The sequence below is a fragment of the Rhipicephalus microplus genome, chromosome 4 (genome assembly GCF_043290135.1).
Source record: "Rhipicephalus microplus isolate Deutch F79 chromosome 4, USDA_Rmic, whole genome shotgun sequence".
Lineage (NCBI taxonomy): Eukaryota > Metazoa > Arthropoda > Arachnida > Ixodida > Ixodidae > Rhipicephalus > Rhipicephalus microplus.
This window is the reverse complement of record NC_134703.1, coordinates 55,746,378-55,771,766: the sequence shown is the minus strand read 5'-3', so window position 1 is coordinate 55,771,766 and position 25,389 is coordinate 55,746,378. Positions and strand designations below refer to the sequence as shown.

General features: G+C 47.8%; 1 protein-coding gene and 1 long non-coding RNA gene across 2 annotated transcripts in view; one reads left to right on the top strand and one right to left on the bottom strand.

Moving 5' to 3' along the window:
* Positions 1–25,389, top strand: part of LOC119171983 (protogenin B) — a 251,125-nt gene that overhangs the window by 81,590 nt on the left and 144,146 nt on the right. The gene's annotated exons all lie outside the window — the stretch shown is intronic.
* Positions 5,382–8,724, bottom strand: LOC142814274 (uncharacterized). Its single transcript, XR_012894895.1, has 3 exons — positions 8,136–8,724; positions 6,967–7,045; positions 5,382–6,773 (listed from the first exon to the last, which is right to left on the bottom strand). It is a non-coding gene; the product is annotated as an uncharacterized LOC142814274 (long non-coding RNA).

Sequence of the window (25,389 nt, the reverse complement as noted above, 5' to 3'; positions counted from 1 at the left end):
TCTTTATTTGTCTTGATGTGAGTTTTTACTATCCACTTTGTAGTTTTTTTTTCGTTTATGCTTTGATGTTTCTTTCTGTATTCTTATATATCCCCTAGTGCACTCCCCTCTGTAATGCCTTCGGGCCGTGAGGGTACAATAAATAACTAAATAAATAAATTTCCTTTGCTATATGTAAAAAATCCTGTCTTTTCTGTTGCTTAATGTTGCGTATGCTGTCCTGTATATGTTTGTTAGTGTCGTATTTATGTTTGTTTCGTGCTAAAAAGTTTCCTCTTAATGCCCCGCCACGGTGGTCTAGTGGCTAAGGTACTCGGCTGCTGACCCGCAGGTCGCGGGACCAAATCCCGGCTGTGGCGTCTGCATTTCCGATGGAGGCGGAAATGTTGTAGGCCCGTGTACTCAGATTTGGGTGCATGTTAAAGAACCCCAGGTGGTCGAAATTTCCGGAGCCCTCCACTACGGCGTCTCTCATAATCATATGGTGGTTTTGGGACGTTAAACCCCACAAATCAAAGTTTCCTCTTAATTATCGCACTGTGACGTACAACGGCTTGTATGGGTCGAGGAAAGGTGGTGACGACAGCTTTTAGCACCGGATGACGCTTCTATATTCTGCACTACAGAAAAATACAGTAATAATGCAGAAGTCGAATCCCTTGTCGATTAATTGTCGTTAGCGGCGCTAGAAGGTGGTGGGCGACGTAGTACTTGGTTCGTTCCGCATTCTCCGGCTCACTTGTACGTTCGATAAACTGTCGATCGAAAGTGTACGTACGTTCGATCAATTTGCGGATCGGAAAGTGTTTGTAGGTATATACTAGCGTGTCTAGACGATGCACGCATTCTGTTGCGCGCGACACTTCTTCGCAGTCTGCGTCTGGGAGCGTCGTGGCGCGCATCTGGAGCGCTAACTTTTTTCTCGTTTTGCTTTTCCGCGTCACTGATTGCGACACGCATTCTTCGCCGTCTAGACGATCTCTCTCTCCTCCCCTTTTTGCTCTCTCACCCGGCTGTTTACGACTTTGCTGTATACGTCTCCGACGAAACGCCTTTTCAAGCACACTTGACAAATGCTGACGGCAAGGGCCGCAGACTCCGATCGCTGGAAGGTCGGGTTATTCAGCAGCGAGACGGCAGACAGTCGATGACGTAGCACAGCGGCGCGATATTTCGCTCGAGGGTCCCTTACGTATAGTCTAAAGACTTCGTTGACGCTCAGGCTTGATTAAATGTTGGCATTCACTTCGTCGTTTCGGGAATAGCTGTTGGGATTTTACGAACCAGAAGCACGAAGTGGCTATATAGGTGTGCAGTTCAGTGGATAGTTGCGGAAATTTCGACCACCTGGGGTCTCATAAACGTGCACCTAAATATGCATACGCACGCGTTCGCGCAGTCATTTCAACCATGGTAGTATGCTAACGTACATATCGTGAGCAATGTTAGCTGGAACACCGAGTCGTTGTTCATGGAACGGTTGTATGTAACTTACTGGTATGAATACGTCGCATTCACTTGATTAGGGTTACCCATCGACCTGAGAGTATATAGTGACATCAACGCCTTTGCGCTTGCCAAAACTGCGTTCAGCCGCTGAGACGTTTGAAAGGCAGCTTTAGTAGTGTGGCAGCTTGGGCTAGTTGGCATGGCATGACGATAGTTATAGCGCGAGAACAAAACGACGACACAGAGACAAGAAGGACCTTCGTGTCCTTCTTGCCTCTGTGTCGTCGTTTTGTTCTCGCGCTATAACTATCGTCAGGCAGTTTTAGTGTTCCAGCTCATATTGCTCGCGATGTTATACATCTACTCCCAGCTGAGTGGTATTTGTCGCACGCGCCATTTGTCAAGTTTCTGTTCTAAATGAACTGGCAGAGAAAGAAGTTTGAAATAGACTGACGATCGCGTTGCGGTGGTGTTTGCTGAAGGAGCTGACTTGTTAATGATAAAGCCTTTCACATTATAATAAAGGTTCTGCGCTGCTTCTTGAAAGTGCGTGCGTTGCTGTGCTGCGTTATATTTAACAAATAAAGACTCTACGTCGCGCTCTTTTTTTTTTCAATTAGTCCTAATGCGGCGAGCTTGAGAGCTCCCGCGCTGTAACCGCAGTGTGTCCGTCTGCCTCTGTCCGCCATACGCTGCTGCCAAGATTTATGGCCCACGCGAGATCCCTGCTCTATAGCCAATCCGCGAGCAAGAGTATAACTTTGTGTCGAGCTCAATAGTTGTAAGTCACGTCTAGCGGCGTAAAATCGGAAAGCGATTGCGCGAATAAGGACGCGCAAGGACCGGCCATTTTCTTCGCTTCATTCCTCCTATACATCTACATATTGGGCGTCACGTTTCTGTCTGGTTGTTTCTTGCGTACACATTCAACTACATTCGCGTTTGCTCACCGCTGCCATGTCGTTTACGGCAATAATGCTCGAGACCCGTGTGCGCCTCCGCGTGGGGAAGGGGTTTACCCGTTACAATCCTGAGTGGTCGCGGGTTCTATATGCCCCGTCGTCGGTTGCGTTGTCGAATGCGCTGTGCGCCTCAGTGCCACCGGCACAAATGTAAGGGTGGGGAGTCACGCTAATTTGTGACTTGATTGGGAATTGTAGGATAGATAGATAGATAGATAGATAGATAGATAGATAGATAGATAGATAGATATAGATATAGATAGATAGATATAGATAGATAGATATAGATATAGATAGATTGATAGATAGATATAGATATAGATAGATAGATAGATAGATATAGATAGTGTAAAGGAAAACTACCGATCGGCGAAGAAACCAGACCGAACGCCGTTTCTCGTTTTCAACTTCTTCTTCTTCTCTTGCAGTACTAGCCTCCACACGTTTATTCCTTTTCTTTTCCAACATACTCCCGCCCCCCAGTAGCGTCGCTCAATTCCAGTCTGTACAATCTCTGCACTGGTTTTCTGAAAAACTTCCCGTCTTGAGCTTTCACTCAACAAGGATACACTGTTTGGGGAGAGTGTGTGCAAGCTGCAGTTGTTCGACGTCCTTCGCGAATACTTCCAGCTGAACATATCGGACCCAAAACATTTCAGACTTGCTTAGCTCCCGTGCTAAAATTGTTTCGCTGAGCAAAGTTTGAAGTCCACAGCATCGATTTACAAAGCGAAAAACCCAGGTAGTAACGCGCAGGAGCTTCTGCAGGTCTTTATGCTTCCTTGTATCTATCACCGGGTGTAAGTTTTTGGACGACACTTTAAGAAATACATGTTGCGTCCCAATCTCTGCCTCTTCGTTTATCGGTTTGTACTGGTTAGGTTCTGAAGGCCAGCCCGATTTTTGCTGGGACAACCATTCAGGTCTATACCACCAATAGCGACATGCACGTAGAGTCCTTATCGGTATACCTCTAGTCAGTACATCCACCGGGTTGTCTTCGCCAGGGCAGTAGCGCCATAACGCTGTTTCCGTAACTTGCGTTATTTCAGTCACTCTGTGCGTTACAAACTGACTCCACTTGCTATGGTTTCCGCGGATCCAGCTCAGTGTGACCATGGAGTCCGTCCACATGACGCAATGGAAATGCTTGAAATCCCACGAGGAGCAAATGTATTTTAGCAATCGGGCTCCCACTACCGCGGCCATAAGCTCGAGCTTCGGAAGCGTTAATGTCTTAATAGGTGCCACTCTTGACTTCGCTACTATGAGAGAGGTAGCGGAGTTTCCACCTTCATCAAATGCTCTCAAATAGGCACATGCTTCATAAGCCTTCAGGCTGGCGTCGACGAATATATGCAGTTCAGCCTCTTTAAGTGCTCCATGCAGTCCGTCTCTCACGCAACGCGGAATCTTTATGTGGCCGAGCTGTATTACATCTGCCTACCAGGCTGCCCACTGCGTCTTGATCTCCGCGGGCAATTCTTTATCCCAGGAATGGCCTAAAACCCAAAGACGTTGAAACAAAAGCTTCGCAGTGATAGTGAATGGCAATAGAATGCCAAGCGGGTCATAAATTCGAGAAGCAACCTTCAGTAGGGTACGTTTCGTGTCGAGCTGGCCAGCCACTAAATACTGGGCCACAGACTTGGATGAAAACTTGAAGTAATCATTTCCTATATCCCATTGCATTCCCAAGACCGCAGCTGCTTCTCCGGATGCTCCTTCTGCTTGCTCCGATAAGAAAAATAGCAAGCACTCGTGCCCCACATACATACATACATACATACATACATACATACATACATACATACATACATACATACATACATACATACATACATACATACATACATACATGCATACATACTTACATGCATACATATACATACATAACGTATACGTGCCCGAAAGGAGCGAGCTTGCAAAACATGCGTGCGTGAAGGTATATCTTCTTCCTCTCTTGACGCCACTGCTGTGCGCATTATGCGTGCTTGTAATTCACGCGTTTGTTCTCTCGCTGCGGCGGTGGTGCTTCTATTACGTGGACGCCCGCTCGTAAACATCACCGCTCGCCATTTACGAGTACTGCGAGAGCCTCTCATCGGGGCGGCCTTTAGTGCGCATTGTATCCGCGAGAGGGCTACAGGTGTTCCGTGAGGAAATGCTTATACCTGTACACCGCAAAGTGCAGACTTCTTAGCGTTGCGGTCAACGTTACGAGATTGCGATACACTCTAAGCCAAAAGGGAGCAACAGGGGTATAGGGGTTGCTCCTTTCAGGGAGCAATTGCATTGCCACTCCCATTACTCCCCTAAAAGGAGTAACAGCAGAGGGAGTAACCGTTGCTCTCCTTCCAGTTCCTCCTTCGGGGGACGAACAGTTACTCCCTCCAGTTCCTCCCTGCGGACCAACAGTTACTCCCACCAGTTGCTCCCTGCGGACCAACCATTACTCCCACCAGTTGCTCTTCTAAGAGCAACAGTTACTCTTTACCATTCCTCCCACGTGTTCGCTGTTACTCTCTGAAAACCAACTGGACATGCTTCCAGTTACTCCTTGGGGAAATGACTATCTCGAGTATGCTTGTCACACGCTTAACACATGGCGAGAGCTCCTTGGAAGAGCACTGCTTGGGTGCTTCTAACACAAAAATTGGACAATATTGAAAGGAAACTAAATGCTTTATTGTTCTTTTTATGAGGCGACGTGTGAACACACGTAAAAGTAGACTTCGCCACACCACAGCCAGCACTAAACAAGCACCATAATACATCAAAGGTTTTCTGCGTCATCCGTGGAAAAACAATCTTGAATTTCTAGCATAGGGCAGTCTGTGTCATCATTGGTGAGAGAAGGGTAACTTCTCCAATGCTGAAGGACTCAAGTTTCGCAGCTGGTGTTTCCATCAGGCTAGCACAGCGGAATGTCACCACAGGCATATGTGAAGCATCTCATTGCTGCAAGAAAAGAAAATAGAAGTGTGAGGTTAAACATGCCAGAATCAATACATAACAATGAGTCACACACACTGCAGCAGCGCTTACATTCAAGGATGTCTACTGCAAAACGAAATGTGAAAAAAAAGGAAGGTTTGGCCAAACGTTACTTGGCAAGCCATATAAATGCTGATGTGGTAGACTCTTTTCACATGATGTCTCAGACAGCAATATTCTGTAAGAAAATGTGCAGCACCTCAACAAGGCATATTTTTGTAGCAGTTAAAGATACCCTTAGGTTCAGTTAACTTGTTTCCTATACACAGCTGAGTGACATTTCTATGAGCCCATTCACCAATGGGCATTCTAAGTGAGATCATGTGTGTGGCAAATAACACGTACCGTCCGCTCATGTTAAAATACCTATTTAGCTCGTGCACATAGTTGCTCTCCATTCTACTGTTCTATCATACGCTGCTGCGTCTTGAATTGTGCAATACCTGTAGGCACAAGCCAAGCATGCAAAGCCTGCTTGAAAGCGACCATTTGCAGAGGCTACATGATAATCTTCAGTATATTTCTTTGTACCTGACGCAAAGGGCTGGACAAAACTATAGACAAATAAATGTAGACCGTGCTACCTTCAAAAAATGCTTTAAATTTAGTTAACTAGGGTGCATTTGTTCACTCGGTTGACGAGTCACAGCCACGAGATATGTAAACGAAGCAATATATCTTAAGGCATGCACAGATATTCTGATTCTTTGTTTGACAGTGTCACAGATAGCTTGCCAATACATATATATCTAAGAGCAACAAGATGTGACGCTTTTATTAGTTCAACGTCTTGTTGGTTCACAGCCAAACAGGTTACTGCTCTGTTAAACAAATTGGAATAAGCGCACCGTGGTTTCCAAAAAAAGCATTATTAGAAGTTGGCTCCCGGTAAGAATGTCTGCCTATTTATTTTGTACTGCCTTCTACATGTGCCACAAAGACATTTGTTGAGGATGTGCTACCAGTCAAGCCAAGATCGCATACTTGGTCAATGTGATGGAAATACAAACATTAGAAACACTGTTACCTCTAGTAAGAGCATAACACTTCAGGATCTTGGAACAGCAAGGAGGTGCACAAGAAAGTTGAGCCCACTCTTGCAGAACTTTGAACGCGAATTTTTCAGAGTGGGGGAGGTCAACATGCTGTGGCACTTTTAAACCCATGAAACATCTGCAGAAAACAGGGTAAAGTCAAGTCAAGAAACGCTGTTATGAAGGCCTGCGCATGGACAGCTTTGTGAATCTAGGCCCAAGTGTTATGCTTTGTGCAAGCCAAAATCCATGTAAATAGGGAAAGCGTACTTTTAGGAGCACCAGCATAAACAAATCTTGGCAGTTGGCTTTCTAGTACAAACAGCAATCCCTGCAATGAAAACATAAACATTTTATCTTAACAGTAACAGTGTGAGCGCACACACGGGCCAGCGGAGCCATGTCAAATTGTCAGTGCCAGTGTAACCATGTGGCATGATATACTATTTTCTGGCCAACACCTGCACAGTTTGCCCCTAAAAAGCGATGCTTTCACATACGTAGTACAAAAAGTCTTCACTTACGAAAATCCACTTGCTTTCTGTACTTTAGCATCGTTGGGAGCATCTTTATCTGCAGTATAACCAAATTTGTGTCATATCCCTAAAAAAAAAGTAGTAAAAGACATGCATCAAATATTGTTTCATTTGGTAGCAGTGAAGTCAGGTTAAGAACAGCCAAGTGGGAATCAGACTAATTATGTGCATGCGGCCAATCCCAGGTAGGTAGGTAATCAACTTTATTGATTCACGAAGGAATCATTTGAGGGGGGGTTGTGGTTGGGGAAGTGGAATCAGGATGACGACGAGCCCTCGGGCCGCTCTCCCAAACGGCGTTATTGAGGTTGTCGAAATTTTTGTCGATTGGTATTAACGTCGATATGTGACTTCAACGGCATGCCAAGTTTTCACAGCGCATAAAGATTTCATGATGCAGAATAATGACAACGCTAACGAGAACATACAGCATTTATGATTGTCTTTTACAATATTCAGTTTTGCGAAGGTTTTGCATGACTAAAGAAATCTGAAAGATTTGGGTCATTCCTCCTCCAATTGTTCTGTCCATATGTAAATTGCTCGCTTGATGGTGCGCTTTTAAAATAGTACGTTCAGCGCAGAGGTGAAGCAGTGACGCAGTGATGTGGGCAGATTTTTTTTTTTAGGCGTGCGGGAAGGGGGGGGGGGGGGGTCCGCTTATTTGAATTGGAGGCCGGGCAAGCGAATATGGTCGTCATTATGGGCTCCCTACGACCGGCCTAAAAAAATTCTGTGCGCAACCGCCTGGCTATGCCAGTGAAGTGATGCGACAATGATTTGTTCGCTTACTGGTTTACATACACTTTACAGCTCTAAAAAATGCGGCCCAAGGCCCCAACACTTAGCCGTTAACGTTACATAAAGCCAATGGTAGAAAAGTGCCAGAATGAAGGCAGCTACAACCCCGCCCTAATGTTTTTTCAAGCGAGGTAGTGTTGCGGAAATGAACTTTTAACTGCAAAAGTACACTGGCACTGCAGTGGTGACAGGGGAAGCAATAGGGTATGCAGGCGGTAATAATAGAGGTAATTTAGTCCGATACGGCCAGCAATGGATACGGCAAATAAGAAAGAGCAAATCATTTCTCTTTTAATAGCGCAACCACTCAACAATGTATTGTAAGAGCATTAAATGTTGCTGGAAATGCCACTCACCTGCACGCTGATGCATGCACAGTCCTTTGTCCGACGAGCGAACAGGCTTGCAGATAGCTGAAGACGTGTTTACGATGTGTTTGTTCCACCCGGCAGCAAAATCCACAACAACTTCGCGCTCCATAAAGATAAATATACACTAACCTTCATCACGAATAAGTAGAAACGCAAATCTGCGACACACACACACGACCAAAACATAGCCCACAAGCTCGCATGTCCATGTGCTCGCCGACCACAGACCATATGAATGAGTAGTGCGAACGCGAACCTAGTTGCGCCGAAAAAAAAAAAAAAAAAACGTCGAGCAGTGGCAGCACAGGCGTCAGCGCAATGATTTCAGTGTGTTCTCCTAATACACTTATAAAAAAAACTGAGGTACACTAAAACTCCTCATTAAATATGAAAAATAGAGTGTAATTTTTATTTAGTGCTAGTAAACACAAACACTGAATAAAAATTACGTTGTAAATTACATCGCTTACTACACTAGCGCCACACTTGTCGTGCGGGCGCAGATGGCGCAGATTTGTCATTCTGCCCTCAAACTACACGGTGAAGCGTGCTACTAAGTGTACAGCTGATGAAAAGCGCGTCTGGGTCCGCTTTTTTTTTTTTTTCTTCTCCGATATATCTAGGGGGGGGGGGGGGGGCTCCTTATGCACGTGTTTCGGTGCTTGATCGACTTTGACGCCCTTCCTTCGCGGACGAACGGCGTGTCTAGCCTTTTTTTTTTATCGTTGTTTTGCACGTGTTTCGGCGTTCGGTCCGCTTTGACGTGCCAACTCTCCATTCTGCTGCTGCGTGTGTTAGGTACTTGCCGTAGCTGTATTCTCAGGCCTTCTGTGTTCCGCCAGCGCTGCTATCTTATTATCTGCGGATGCTAAAATAAATCACTGTTTTGGTTTGGTGAAGTTTGGTACACAGAACAAACAATAATCTGGCCCATGAATGTCAATGTGGGCGGCATGCATATTTGTGTGCGGTGTCCTGCCGGGGAGTAACCGTTGTGTGACGAGAGCATTTACAGCGGTTCCTCCTTCCGTTGCTCCCTTACAAACTTAAGATGAATACAGTTGCTCCCCCATTCTCGAACTAGTCGGCCATCTTGTTCCGCTTGGTCTTTTCGGAGAGTAACAGTCGGTCTGAAAGAGTAAAAACAGCCGTTGCTCCCATTTCGGCCGTTTTTGGCTTAGAGTGTAGCTTATATGAACACCCGAGCCGTATTATTGCCGTCAGCGTGCGGCTTTAGGAGCGAAGCTCCTAAAGGCGTGGGTCTGCCCATCCCTCCTTGTATGTATGTACGTGATCGCTTGCCTATAGTTCCATCTTTGCCAACTGCCCACTACTTCGTCCTTGCAAACATACCACTACGCCCCATCACCGAGCATAAAGCCAATACTGTTGAAAAGTAGCCAATATCAAATGCAAGATGGTGGTGTACATGTATCCTGGTGCGCGTTAAAGAACCATTGATTGTCCCACTGTGTCCATTCCTTGTTTGTACGTGACCGCCTGTAGTTCCACCTTTGCAAACTGCCTACTATTTCGTCCTTGCAAACATTCCACTACGCCTCATAATCGATCCACCGCTTCTCGACCATAAAGCCGTTATAATGAAAGGGGAACGGAAGCGATGTATAGCTACCACTTACAAATAATAGAATTTCTTGTATAAATATATACCGTGTTTGTCATGTCTTTGATGATGTAGTGGGCGATATTCGTGGATGGTTCACGGTTTAGCGATGAAACCCTCCAGCACTTCGCCCCACTCATAATCATACACTTCGTGGACATGCTGTGATTTTTTTTTCAAGGTCTTAAGTGCGATAGCATCGACGCGCGTGCCATATGCCTTCGGCGGGAACTGCGTACTTTGAGCGGCCGGGCGTGGCCGCGCGCCCTGTCTTGACAGTGATTTGTAGATGGCTCGTACCTTTGTACGCGTTGTGTTTTAACCGTTCAATTTGCTTTGAAGCGTTGGAAAAAACAAACGTAGCTTTGTTACGCCAGCGTCTTGTCGACTTGTGTCTAAATGGATGCGTAGCGAGTTGGCTGCTAACCCTACGACGTATAACATTTCAGTTTGTTGTTGCTGTCGCAATCACTGCCTTGTACTTTTGAAGAGACTGACATAAAGAAAAGCTGCCCCCGTTGGATTTGGTGGACAATTAGCTGATGACTGACGGAATAGCGCTGGTGAAAAAAAAAAAAGCAGTCGCGCTCTTTAAGGTGATCGTAACATTCATCAAGGAACTTTTTATTGCCCATTCTGTGACTCTATATAGAGCACTGTTGGCCCATGATTGTGTATCCACCTCTAGTAGAGGTAGCTTGTTCACATTTCGGAAACACTGGTTTTCGATTGGCTTCATTTGTACTCTAAATCGTAGAGTACCCTGTACTCTAAATCGTTACCCACTTTTTTCTAGCCGCCTCGCTTCTCGCGTCAACAGCTTGGTCCGTACTGAACTTCATTCAACTCCATCACGATGGTATTAAACAGAAAAGCGCCGCTTTGTAGATAAATACGCAGACCGTAAGCCATACGTAGTCATATAACGTATGACGTAACATCATTTCCCCTTCTTTTCAACAACGTGCGTGATGTCGACGCTAATTTGATCGCCCCGGACGCCCCTTTCAACGGCATAAGCTGTTAAAGCGATTTGCCAGAGGCCGACGTTGGTATGTAGGCAGGGTCTGCTGCACTGCGGTGACACGCCTCTGACGACCTCCCCAATTTATCTGCTCCGCGATGTCGAAATGGGGACGGCCACATATTCGTGGACAGGCGTATAAAGTGAGACACCTCCTGGTGGCCATTATGTCTGTAAAATAGAAAGGGACAAAGCTTGCTGGTCGCTCCTTTTGTTCACTCGCTGCCAGTAGAGACGGCGGGTAGAACACACACACACACACACACACACACACACACACACATATATATATATATATATATATATATATATATATATATATATATATATATATATATATATATATATATATATATATATATATATATATATATATATATATATATATATATATATATATATACGCGGACCCTTTGAAAGGGCCCTAATCGAGGAAACGCTTATTGTTACAGTAGACTGACCAAGGAAGGCGACCAGCGTTGCCGAAACAATACTCCCGCATCGCTCCTTGAAGTGTGCTAGGACGCGCGGGCCAACTTCTGTTCCCCTTCTTTGAAAGAAGTGCATTACCGAAATGAAAGCTAGAAGCCCAGTATTACGGAGAGCGCAGCATGCCCCCACAATCCTCCTGGTGAGGCGTTCTTTAAAAGTGTGGCAGCTTGGGCTATTTGGTATGACATGATGATAATTACAGCGCGAGAACAGAACGAACACACAGAGACAGGAGTTTCTTTAAATTCGTGAGCATCATTCACCCCCACCCCCTTGACAATGACAAACGTGCCGCGATGTGTGTGTGTGTGTGTGTGTGTGTGTGTGTGTGTGTGTGTGTGTGTGTGTGTGTGTGTGTGTGTGTGTGTGTGTGTGTGTGTGTGTGTGTGTGTGTGTGTACACCAAAAACACGCTGCTACAAACCGCATCGAAGAATTCGTTTCTATGGCCGTCGTGCGGGACGAACTCTTTTCGCCATCGCCACAACCGTGTTACGTGCGACAAAAGACAATCAAGTTTTGTGGTCCCCCTGGTTTAAACGTTGGGGAGTGACGTACACAGACACAAATGAGCGAAGAAAGAAGCGCACGCTTCGATAGCTCGTTTCACTGTTACGGAAGGGGAGAGGTGAGGTGTGGGTCACTCAGTGCCGCGATGATTCAAGGCGAGGAGAGCGCGACGGGACCGTTTCGTAAGCGCTTTATGAAATACTCTGCCGTAATAGCGGCCGCCTCTCCTCGACGAGGGGCTTTTATATTATAAGACGCTTCATAACTTTTCCCCGCCCATTGCAGCTTCGCTTTCGCTGGGCCGCGCTCCAAAAGTCATCATCGCAGAGCTCGCGTGGCCCCGCTGCAAGTCTTTCTTCTTTCTCTCTCAGTTTTGTTTTTTACGCGTCTTTCTCATCCTCCGTTTGCTCCGCTATTTTCGAACCATAGTTGGCAGAGCAAGAGACATCAAAGGCCAGAAGCGAGCCTTCCCTTTCCTTTACGGCCTCGGGTTTGGCGCAAACACCGCCGCGAGGTTGGGATGCGTAGTTGTTCGATACCGTTGCCATGGTGACGCATAGACATCCCCTCTCTCCGCCTCCTCTGCTTCCTCCTCCTATATCTCTTTCCCTGCCGCTCCCGGCTGCTGCCCTTGCAGCGGCTGCGTTTCGGTCCGATCGCACTGCGTTTCAGCGCAGGGCGGAAGAGGAGGAAATGGCCTCGCTCTTTCTTTCTTCTCCTAATGCAGCCACTTGGTCCCTTCGGTGCATGAGATGGTCCCAGCTGAAGGAGGAGGAGAGCATAATGGCACTTTACGGGCTTCCTCTCCTTCCTCCGCTCCACGCTTACTTCTCTCGCGGAGGGTTCCTTGCTCTCTCGGGCCGCCGCTGCTGCTGCCCGTTGCCTCCTCCGCCTTTTTGCGGCCGCTGTGTTGTTCCGGCTTTTGTTTATGCTTCCTGGGCGCGGCAGTGAAGAACGTGCGCGCGCGTCGTCTCTCTCCACGGGGGAAGGAAATACTCTTTCTCTCTCCGCCTCCTCATCTCTCTCTCTCTCCTTCTCTGCGAACCTCCTCACCTCTCAACGCATCTGCTTCTCTCTCTCTCCTTCTCTGCGAATGCCTTCTCTTTCCACTGCGTCGAGATCGCGGGGCAGCAGCGGCAACTTTACGGAGGAAGGGCAGCACGTTTTCTTTCGGCACGTTTAATAGGCTCTCGCGGTGGTAGCGCGGCAGCAGGTCCGCGCGTGTCGGAACGCAAGGATTCTTCGCTAATCTGCGCTGTTAGCTGGCGATGCGGAGTGTCCCCTTCCGGCACGACGCTTTATAGCCCCCCCCCCCCCCCCCCCCCCCCGTCTCCTCGCTAACTGCCTTTGCGTTGTTGCCGGCCGCGAATGGAATTCGATTTTGTTTCATTCGCCCCCTTTAAACATGTTGACGCACAGGTGGGGGGTTATGCACGGTATTCCGTTGGCACGGTATTCCGGTATTCCAAATGGAGGTCCGCCTTTAGTGGCTGGGTGCCTTTCTATGTTTCTGCGTACCAGAAGATGTGGATCGCACAAACAACAGCGACTACTAGAGAGAGAGATAAATAGAGCAGAAAGGCAGGGAGGTTAACCAGGCTTGCCTCGGTTGGCCACTTGGGGTGGGGGACACTTGGGGTGGGGGACTACTAAATTGGCGTGATGCGAATGCTCTTCCCTGTGGTGACCGAACTGCGCTATACGTATACGCGCTGCGCAGTTGCTGTCTCAATGAAACGATAGCGACCAGATTGTGGTACTTCCGCAGTCAGTGTTGCGGAACGTTGCTCGCGCAGCCGGATGCAGCTGTCTGTTTCACGTCGCCTCTGTTATTCCGGCGTAAGCACATCTTTCTGTGTAAGGCAGACCGTGTCACTGCGTTTGGAACAGAGGAATCCCGACCACAAATTTCGGTCTAGTTGTTGGCAAATAGTTTTTTGTTAAGGAATTTGTTCATTGAATTATTCAATCACTCAATTGACCTATCAGTTAATTGGTGAATGAATCGTTGGGAATCATATGTGGAGAGAAGGCAAATGCTTGTTTCGGAGTAGTAGCAGTGTGCTCACCCTGCAGTTCGAGGGTGGAACAGACAAGTAAACTAAGCTTGGAGGAGATAATGATCACAGGGGAACAAGTATGGGCTGGTAGTTAGACATGAGTGAGCGTGTCTTTTTTTTTTTCACAAATTATTCAAACACGAGAAAATGCTCTTTAGAAATAATTATTTGCCCATATACGCACTTCGTCGTCCGTCCGAGGCACCCAACAACTGTTCTTGACGTTATCGGTGGCCGTTTCGAAGTCGCGTCAATTTCGTGACGTCAGCGGTGGAGTCACCGGTCGCTCTGGTCCTGCAGTCTCTAACGGCGTTCTTTATAGCTGTGCACTTCTCGGGGTGAAAACCTTAGATGCCTCGTCAAACGCCTTATGTGACCGCCGGCGTCAATGCGAAGGGATGGCAAAATTCTGTGACGTCATATACGTGACATGTGATGACGTCATCTCATGACATTGTTATTAGACAAAGGTGGGCGGGTCGATTCCGTGGAGGCAGTGCGAAAACTACGTGCCGTGCATAAAGCTATTTGGGAGGGAGCAGTCAAAACAATGGGCAACGAGAATAAAGAACAATATGGCCTTTGCTGTCGCGTTGTTGATGAATGGGATAAAAAGAAAGGGATAAAAAGTGCGTGTGACTTTTGTTGATGCCGTTCTATTCAGGACGTTAGTTTTCTCCTCCCCACACCTACAACTGTATACAGGGGATGAAAGTGTGAACACATGCAGGATTTGCTCGCTTTTCGTTTTTGAGTGAAACAAATGTTTCTATAAGGCGTCATATTTTGTGTTTCTCTCCTTTTCTCTCTCTCTCTTATTCTCCATACCCTCACCCAGTGCAAAGTAGCCTACCGGGCTCAGCCATGGTTGACCTCCTTGCCTTTCTTTCATACTCATTCTCTCTCTCTCTCTCTCTCTCTTGTATGTGCGTAGTCGATGTGCGCCGTTGGGCCGTTGTTGGGTACGGAGTGAAGCAGGGTTTTGCGGAATTTGCTGTCGCGTGCTCAGCGGTCACAGCTGGTCGCCGTTGTATCGATGACCGGCCTGCCACACTCGTGAGCACTGCGATTTCCGGTAGTTTTATATCTGTTGGCCACTGGGAGGTGTTCGCAAACGTAAGCCGTATGTATGCATCGCGCCAATACGGCACTATGGCACGTCACGTTTGTGAGCGCATCGCGGTAATTGCTAATGCGACAGCGCCTACACGTGGCGCATTCCGTTTTCGGCCGATACTGTTGATCTTCATGATGAAACAAGCGCAAAAAAAAACTCACACGCTCAGAGAGGACGCGCAGACAAGCGCTTACTAACAACTGAAAATTTTCTTTCGAAGCGAACACTAATAAATACATCACACGCATGTACGTCATTCCTGTTAGCATCAACAACGTGATATAACAAAATATGCACTCCCATAATCGATGACACACAACCGGAAACAAACAAGTGTCAAGAACTAAGAAAAGAAAAAAAGTAAATCTGAAAAAAAGAACACCGAAAAAAGCACGTAAAACAAAACAGCAACAAAAGCAAAAAAAAAAACACTGGGTTATGTGACGTGTGACTGTTGATCTGTTGCTGATGATTCACATTCCGCCTATGAGTGAAAGAAAGCCCAACGCTGCTGCTATCGTTGTCCCGGTGTGTCTGAATGCGAAACTCTGTGCACGCGATGAAATGCGACCCTTGTCGCCGCATTCACGTGAAAACGTGCTTCGTAAAGTTGTTCGCTAGAAGTTTCAAAGTCGGCAAATACCGGTCAGCCCGGATTTCTGGCGTACTGTGAATGGTCGGCCCCAGTTTTGCATGACGAACGGCGCATCCGCTGCCTGGCGTGCCGTATTCGCGAGATGCTTTCTTTCGCAAGTGTTATTACCATTACAACTAATATAATCAGTGTTAATATGATTGCTATAATTTTTTTTGCCATTGGATAACTACAGTTTTTAATACAGTGTTCATTGATATTGGCTTAGACTTGTTATGAGAAATTCTAGCGTAGCAACTTTCCGCGCGAAAAGGGCTTGCGGTTGAATTTCGCACTTTTTATTTGTAAGCCAGCTCTTAATCGGTAAGTTAATGCGTTTTTAGCATTAAATTTATTTTTACAAAATATGGCATAACAAGTGAAATTTTCTGGGAACCGTGGTGTGTGCATAAACCTATCGCAGCCGGCTGGCCAGTCGTGATGAGCACTTGCGAAGAAATATCTTCATAAATTCTGCCCTCGTTTCCTTACTTTGCTTTCTTCTGATGCGCTTCGCGCACGTCACAGCAGCGGCAGCGCTTTGCGACCAGTGCGCGCGCTCTCGCTTGACGCGCAACACAACTGACGCAGCTCGCCGGACCGGTTTTGGTCGAGGCGCGAGGAGAGAGCGTCAAAGAGAGAGAGAGAACGTGCGGAGAGGGTAGGGGTGGCTTTTCACTTGCGGAGGTTACTACGCGCTCCGCGCACGTATCCGAGAGGGCCGCGCTCCACATTTTTGTTTCAATCGAAGGGGGATCGATAAATGTCGCCCTCAATGGCAGGCACAAATCGATCACGGGCCGTGGCAGCGGAAAAAGCCGGACACCGGCAGCAGCTCGAGGAACCTCTTCCCTCTCTCCCTCTTTTTTGATATTGTATTTATTTATTCCAGCTCAACATTATGCGACCCCGTTGTTATGCTGTTCGTTCTGTCCCTCAGAAGCCACCTCTTTCCATTTTCCAACGGCGGGGTGGGGGGGATGGGTACTATCTTCAACCCCAGGAATCCCTTGCCACCTGGCGATAGTTATAGCGCGAGAACAGAACGACGACAAAGAGACAAGAAGGACACGAGCGCTATAACTATCGTCGTCGTTCTGTTCTCGCGCCATAACTATCGTCATGTCATACCAACTAGCCCAAACTGCCACACTTCCCTTGCCACTGCCGCATCTGCTTGTAACGAGGAGGCGGAGGAGGGGGCTGAAACGCTCGCCTGGGCGAAGAGAAGTGGCGCTGCCTGGCGGACATTCGTGTGTTGTTTGGTTGTTGCTGTGGCATCTCTGGGCGAAAGCGCCGTCTTCCGGCAGCGATAGCTTGACCAGCTTGACCGCTTGATAGGTCGGTCGGTCGCACAGCTCGGCCCGACGGCTGCATCTCCGATGGAGCACTTCCTTAGTGCGCTACTGCAGCGCGATCTTCTGGATTTTTTGCTCGAAAGGATCTCGAAGCTCGCTGGCACACAGACGTGCTGTTACGGATAATTAAAAAAGAAAGGCATTCGGGACGGCCCGTCCCTCTACTTTTAGTCAGCGTGTCTTCGAAGTCTATTCAGTTATTGACCTGGAACAAATAGGCCGACTTTGCCGTTATGTTTTGCAAGTCTGAAGTTAGCGTTTGTTCCACTTGAAGAAATAGATCAGCTTTTTTTTTTTCAGTTACAGTAAAGGTTGAGAAAACATTAGTGCTTTCGCAATATTGGCCAGAGGGTCTAACGGACAGGCGAATTCACAATTTATTGTGCGTGCGTGCACATGAGAGAATTATTAAGGTATTTTGTATGCCTCATCAAATGAGAAAAAGGAGCGTCGGCTTAGTTTTGCTGAACACGAATGTCACCACTTATCAGCACCAATCTTCAATGATTATCGTTATCGACATTATCAATATTAACGATGATGACCGCACCACATGGTTTTAGCCGAACGTATACGAGATTCCGTGCATTTTTATTTATTTTTTCACGGCAAAACGATGTTCCACTTCGCTTTATTATCCCTTATGCAGTGTGCTTGAAAGAACGCCGTGCTGTGCTGCGCGATGGGCTGTTAACTAGTGGTATCTCGATTTGGTCGTTTTGGTATTTAAATGATCTTCAAGACACTGCGAAACGTCTAAAAGAATATTAACCCGGAGCAATCCATTCCGGCGTGTCTCTGATATCCCACTTGTTGTCTCGGGGTGACTTGGAAAACAAAAAAAAAAAAAAAACACCCGCGAGTCAGGTCATTTCTCCAACGTTGGCGTCACGGACAGAAGCGCTGACGTCAGAGAGCTGTAGCTGGCTCCCTCTGGCGATGGACATCGCGTGGGACTAACGTGGGTCAAGGGAGCAGTGCTTCGGGGCGCGTGTATTTGCTCTGCGGAAGAGCTGTTTCGTACTTACCGCGAAAGTTATTAGTACCCACCCCCCCCCGTTCCTATTTTCTTTTTTCTATTTCTTTCTGTTTGCGTTTAATCGCTGCAAGACACCGCGTTAAGCGCCTCCTTCCTCGCAGTGAGGGCCGCAAGCTCTCACCGTCGTTGGAGCGTACGCCGCGCTGATGGATCGGTGTCTTTGTGCGGAGGCACGCATGCCAGTGCCCGGGGGCCACCTTGATTGCGTTTACGCGCTAAGGAGCACTTGCGTGTGCGCGTGAATGCGGCTCTACACCGCAAACGTGCAGCTGCAGATCGTGGAATCGGCACGCCCTTCCGTATAAATGAGCTCTCGTCGTTCTCGAGCTGCGTGGCGTGCGCTTGGATGCGTGTGATCTTAGCCGGCTGCTGCCTGAGCATTACACGTCGTTAGGAACGGGACAGAAAAAAAAATACAAGCGGAAAGAGAGAAGTACACTGCACACAAACGAAAGGCAAACAGCACTCGCTGTCTATTTGTGTATTCGTCTCCATTTCCTGTTCCAGGTTTCGGCAAAACTTTTTTGTTGTTGTTCCTTTTCCTGTAGAAGCGTGCAGTGAGTGGCGCACTATCAATCTCTCTCGAGGATTGCAACGTCGGTTTGTTTACTCTTAATGTGGCTGATAATTGGTGTGATTTCGTGATCGCGGTCGGGGCAATGGTCGACAACTCGGGAAGGCTGTATTCTGAATCCGTTACAGATGGGCTCAGAGTATATGTGGATCATGGGGAGACGTTGTCTGGCTGGCCCCGCCGCGGTGGTCTAGTGGCTAAGGTACTCGGCTGCTGACCCGCAGGTCGCGGGTTCGATTCCCGGCTGCGGCGGCTGCATTTCCGATGGAGGCGGAAATGTTGTAGGCCCGTGTGCTCAGATTTGTGCGCACGTTAAAGAACCCCAGGTGGTCGAAATTTCCGGAGCTTTCCACTACGGCGTCTCTCATAATCATATGGTGGTTTTGGGACGTTAAACCCCACAAATCAATCAATCAATCGTTGTCTGGCTGGTTTGGTATGGCGTTATCGAGTGCGAACTTCATTGTTTTCCTTTTTTTCTCCTCGCATCTTTGGTTCATTCCAATGTCATGACATTGTGGCAGATAAAATTCCGAATAATCACAACACGAGGCTCCTGCTTCCCCGCGACATCATTTGTTTCTGTTTATTCTAATTTCTACAACAGCGTGGTCTAATTGTTTCTCAGAGCCCCTTGCCATGCGTGCTTGCTGTGTCAGTAACTGCTGTTTCTTCTCCTGTTTCTTTTTTTTGTAATTAAATGTAATGATCACTTCGAAACTGATTTTGGCAAGCTACCTGATGCCATGCGCGTGTCACAATAATCTAGCTGTGCAAAAATAAAAACAATCGGGACATCCGGACATGCGCGAAACGGTAAGCCGAAATAAATAACAGAGGCAACAGTTGTCGTTTTCATCAGCTCGCGCACACACAAACATGCGAACACACACACACGCAAACATACGCAGGCACGCACTCTGGTAAGTGCAACTGGATATGTTTCTAACTCAAGCATCACAAATTGTTCAGCAAATATCAAGTTTCCGGCCCCGCGGGTGACTGTCTGACGCAACGACCACTTTAAAGTCGGATATAAATGAAAAAAAAAAAAAAGCCGCAGTTCTCTTCCGTTGCGACAGCGGATCGATTCCGTGACAGAAAAAAAAAAAAGTCCCACTGAAATTTTTATCAAAATACCGCCAGGCCTGCGTAGAACACGCAGCAAAGTCACAGCGAAAGCTGGAAGAGCGGCCTGTTAACCAGAGTTAACACTCTGGTTAACTGCCAGAAGCACACTTGCTGGGTACCCACTACGCCATAAATAATCGTAATTTTTGTGTAATAGGCCGGCATTCACAATGGTATGTTTCGTCATCCTTCGGAGAAGCGTGGCATCCAATAGCCACTTGCCAGTAATTTTGTGCAAATTTTTGTGTAGTGGCTGACGACGATGAAGAGTTATGCCTGAAGTGGGTATGCGAGAACAAGCTTCATATAACGATTCCACCACAGATATTCAACAAGTTCTGTTATTTCTCCCCCCCCCCCCTTTTTTTCTTTTTTTTTTCTTTCTGACATTGCGCCAAATTAATTTCACAGTCAAAACACAGTTATCATATTCCCCTAATCTAGAAAATCTATAGGTATTTACTTGCATTGACCACCGGCTTCTTGGCCAATCCCCCTTAGTGGGTGAGAGCCACAAAAGAAAGGAACAAGCAAGCAAGCAAACAAACAAGCTTTTGGAATCGGTTGGAGCATTGGGTGACCCGTTCGGTATGCAATTCGCATTGTGTGTTGCCTAGTTGTTCCTTTGCTGTTCTAAAACTCGTTATTACTCACAGTAACGCGATTCCTTTCTAGACATCAAGCTTGTTTTAAGCAAGTTTGCGATGGAGTTTCAAGCGCCGGTGTGGCTCTGTGGCGGAGTACTGGGCTGGCACGCAGTGAACCCGGGTTCGAATTCCGTGGTGTCCTTGATGTGTTAGTTTATTAAGTGTTGTTCTTATTTTGTGCTATAGTGGTTACGGGCACGGGCGGCGGCGGCGGACAACTTCGCTGCCGCACGCTACCCTTGCTGCGTTGCCCCGCCGCGGTGGTCTAGTGGCTAAGGTACTCGGCTGCTGACCCGCAGGTCGCGGGATCGAATCCCGGCTGCGGCGGCTGCATTTCCGATGGAGGCCGAAATGTTGTAGTCCCGTCTGCTCAGATTTGGGTGCACGTTAAAGAACCCCAGGTGGTCGAAATTTCCGGAGCCCTCCACTACGGCGTCTCTCATTATCATATGGTGGTTTTGGGACGTTAAACCCGACATATATCAATACCCTTGCTGCGTTCTAATAACAACTTTCGCTGTGAAAAAAGTCTATAGAATGCGCGCCCATCGGCGTATAGGCACATATTGATCCACATTTAATTGAGCTGCAAATATCGCTGACTTCTTTAGTTATACGAACAACTATTCATGGAATGTTCTCTGTTGTCTTGCTTGCTCGACATTAAATGCGAGACGGACGGTCTTTTTTTGCGAATAAGCGTTTCCTCTCACCATATCTCTAACTTACGCGATACCGTCGACGTCGTCGCACAACTAATCCGCCGAGAGCTAACTCGCATTGGCGGCGGACATTGCCCCGCGAGGCGATAGTCGAGATCACCAAACCTGGCAGTACGCAAGAGATCAGACCTCCCGCTGCTGAGCACGCAGACGTGTCAGTAATTGATCGCTGGTTACGTGAGCTATAAGAGAGGTCCTCTTCTCCGCGCGCGTGTATATATATATATATATATATATATATATATATATATATATATATATATATATATATATATATATATATATATATATAAAATGTGGGCGCTCGGCGCGCAGCTTTGGAAAAGGTTATCGCGGTAGGCGGAGGAGCCCAGTCGGGCACCACTCGAAGTGATACATGGCGCACTTTTGATTGAGCGGCCCGTCGCGGCCTCTCGAGGGCGACGTACTCGAGTGCTTGCACGGCGACCAAGTATCGAACTCGGTTAGGTTGGCTGGGTACTTGAACGCATCATCCCATGTCCTCGGGGGAGGCAAACGGGTCTTCTGCATCGCCGCGCGCTACTCAGGTGCTACCGCGAAATGGTTGCGTTTGCTATTCCATTTACCTGTGCGCGTAGGCGCCGGTTTAACCAAGCGGTGACAGCCGCGCAGCACGCTTCTTCGGCCGACCAGGTGAGCCATCTGGCTCGAGCCGACCTTGTTGGCAAACAAAAAAAAGGGGGGGGGGGGGTGGCTTGTTTGCGAGCGAAGTTGGGGAAGCAGCGTGTGTTTTTTTGGGACGGTCGGGCAGCGTCTCCCTTCATCGCGGGCCCGATGTTCGGGCGGACGCCCCTCTCCCCTCCCCGTCTTCGCCCAACCCTTCTCCCCCCCCCCCCCCCCTCGTTTCTTTCATTTTTCGCGCCTGCAATGCAACGAGACTGCGGGTCAGCGGCACTTTTCGAGGCCAGTGCCCCGCTTCCGACCCCTCCTCTTTGGCGCTTCTGATTTTTATGGGTTCGAAGGGTTGCGCGGTATCCGCTGCTCGCGCGCTTCTCTCTCGCGCGCTCTCGAAGCGGTGCGCGATCGGCAACCTGCATGGGGCGTTCAGTGGCCATTACGAGTATGAGGCTACTTTTTCCGTGCCAGTGAATCACACTGGTACCGTTGTCACTAAAGCTTAATCGTCGTAACGTGTGCTTGTTTTATTTATTTCCGGATGCGCACGCAGTTTCTTCCTGTCCGAGCACGGCGATACACTGCTCCGCGGGCAACCCTTGTTGTGAGCTTTCGACGGTCCTTTAGTTAGCGGTAAGCTGACGCGGAAAGGGAAGGGGGGAGTAGGGGGCTTGTTTGCGTGGAAACAAGGTATGAGTCGTTCGTGGTCTCTTTAAGCAGCGGTATTCACACTATGGACAAATTCTCAGGAGATAAAGGTTGGGCCTGTGCCCGTGTGTGTGTGTGTGTGTGGGGGGGGGGGGGCATACGGCGGTTGTGTCACGCGCGCATACTCGAGGGCGTAGGTTCGACTCCCGGCCCCGGCGGACGCATTTCGATGGGTGCGAAATTAAAACAGCGGTGTGCTTACATTGGGGTCGAAATTAATTCGAGAGAGGGTCCCCACTACTCAGTATTTATTATTCTTATCCCAACCAATCAAACTCCGGTTGAGTTTGGTGGTCTTTCTTGATATTAATTCCTTTCTTTTTCTTCAAGTATCACGCAAGTGTGTTGGAGTACTCGCGCCTCGTCTTCCCCTCTGGCGCACGGGGTTATAACCTGTCAACCCTGCGGCATCAGTTGACCTCGGTTTGCCGTGTGGATCGGCTTTCCTCACTGCATTCTTTTCACGGACTCCGTATCGCTAGTGCTGCTTGTGTTTGACCGAGGGGCCGCCCCCGAGCTCTGATCGGATTCGGCGCGAACCGCCGAGCTTCTGAGAGCGCGGCAAGAGCAAGCGAGCTCCCCTTGGGCTCTTTCGGTTTCCCGATCCCCCTCCCAGGGGGCAGCGGCTCATGGCGTCGAGAAATAGCCGCGGTTGCCGCGCGACGCGTGCTCGGGTCAACCACGTTAGGCTTACTTGCTGCTGCTGCTGCCACTCGTTGACACTACTGCTTCTGCACGCGCTGTCTTCTCTTCTTGTGGCCGATAGCGTTCGCCGTTGTTAGCCTGCGCGTTAAGTACTTCCTGGGACTTAGCGTGTAGGCCGCTAAAGGTCTGGCATAAAGGGGGCTTGACCTATATTGCGCGTAGGAAATCAGTTATTCTTTTCTTGCAACAAGATTAAGAAACGTTTGAAGAGTGCAAAAAAAGAAACAAACGGAACACAAAGAAATACATGGTAAAGCGCTGAGTTCAATGCGTTCGTGATATGTCCATTAAAAGGCCTTGCCTTCTAAGCACTACAGCACTCGTTAGTTCAGCCCTGTCTCTGTGTGTGTTCCGTCTCTATTGGGCTGTTTTAATGTTTCGCAAGTATGAACCAGCTCGCCCAGGGACCCGTTCTCGGCATACGTTGTGACATTGCAGCCGAGGTCCGCAAAAGTTTCACGGCGGTGTATAAAAATTCTGGTGAGGCTCTGCCGAGGATGCCATATTTTTCTCGCCGATTTTTAATCATGGCTGAGTTATTAAAGTGTCCGTCTGTCTGGACGAGACATACAAGGACAGTGATGGGAACACAAATAAAACGGACACAAAGTGGTGGAAGCAGACAAGGGAGGCAATATCGGCACCTGTGCTCGTCTGCCTCGCCATCTCTCTCTCTCTCTCTCTCTCTCTCTCTCTCTCTCTTTGCACCTTTCATATTTGAACTTATTCGATGTTGTTGAAAATCAAGACCACCTACAGCCTGACAGTCTGCGATAGGTCATATTTATGTTAAACGAATATTAGCACGACGAAAACAGGGATGGGAAAGAAAAGGCAAACTACAGCGCTGTCTTTTCTTTCCCGTACCTGTTTTTGTCGCTCTAATATTCGTTTAAGACGGAAGTGCACCTACTCGCCCAATTGTCCCTTTTGATGCAACCATAGTGTGCGCGCGTGTGTTGCCTATGGTGCTGTGTTTGTCTTTATTCCCTCTCTCCTCTCTATCTTTCATCTTCCCCATCCCCCTCCCATGCGCTGGGTAGGAAACCGGCTGTCTATAGGCTGGTTACCCCCCTGCCGTTCTTCCCCTCCTATTTGCCTTCCTTCCTTTGATGCAACATATTGATGTTATCTTGCAAATAACTGTTGTCACAGGAAGCCTCGATACATCGGGTGTATTCTCGTGGAAGGAATTGAACGCGCGTTGTTATACTGAGGTCCGATGTTAGCCACGTACGTAGTATAAGTAACGTAAAGAAAAAAAAAACTAAATTAGGAAATGACGGCGCTTCTAATCCCGCGTTGCGCCGTGTATGGGCGTTGTCAATGAGTTCGCTTAGTGATTTCGAAACGTCAACCGCCGCTCGTACGTGTGCGCGTCCCCGGGGAATTTAATGAACATGCTCGTAAGATGAGCCAACACCCGGAAGTATTAAATATAACGGGAAAATCGCGGCAGCTGTGCATTGGAGCGTAGGATTATTGTTTTCTTTTATTGTTCTCGACTCCGCCCCCCCCCCCCCACCTCTTTTTTTTTTCAGCGGCGTATTTGACGCTTCCAAACAGTTCCCGAGAAACAGTTTTTTTTTTTTTTTTGCTCAGTAATTTGGGTTGTACTCAACATTTTTTTTTATATAACTTGAATGTTTCGTTGACGGAAGTCTTCTTTATTCAATTATTTATAGTTTTCCTGCTTTTAGGCCTATTCTGTGCTGAAAGGCGTCCTTCCTTACTCCCTCAATAATAAAGAAAAACAAAGAATAGGAAAGAAGCAAAGGACGTAAAAAATGCAGCGCGTACAGGGCGGATGTTTTTAGTATCGCTTATTCGGTAAAACTGACACGGGCCGTCCTTCGTTATTTCATATTGCGGAAGTGAGCTGCTGATATGCACTCACGCGGAGAGTTTCACTCCGACATAATATCACTTGACATAATATCGAGCTTTTGTTTTTCCTGTCATCCATTCAACGTGTTGTTCAACTCGTCGCTGTACTTCGATTTTATGATTTATTTGTTGGGTTTAACGTCCTAAAAGCACCGTATGATTATGAGAGACGCCGTAGTGGAGGGCTCCGGAAATTTTGACCACCTGGGGTTCTTTAACGTGCACCCAAATCTGAGCACACGGGCCTACAACATTTCCGCCTCCATCGGAAATGCAGCCGCCGCAGCCGGCATTCAATCCCGAGACCTGCGGGTCAGCAGCCGAGTACCTTAGCCACTAGACCACCGCGGCGGGGCAGTCGCCGTACTTCAG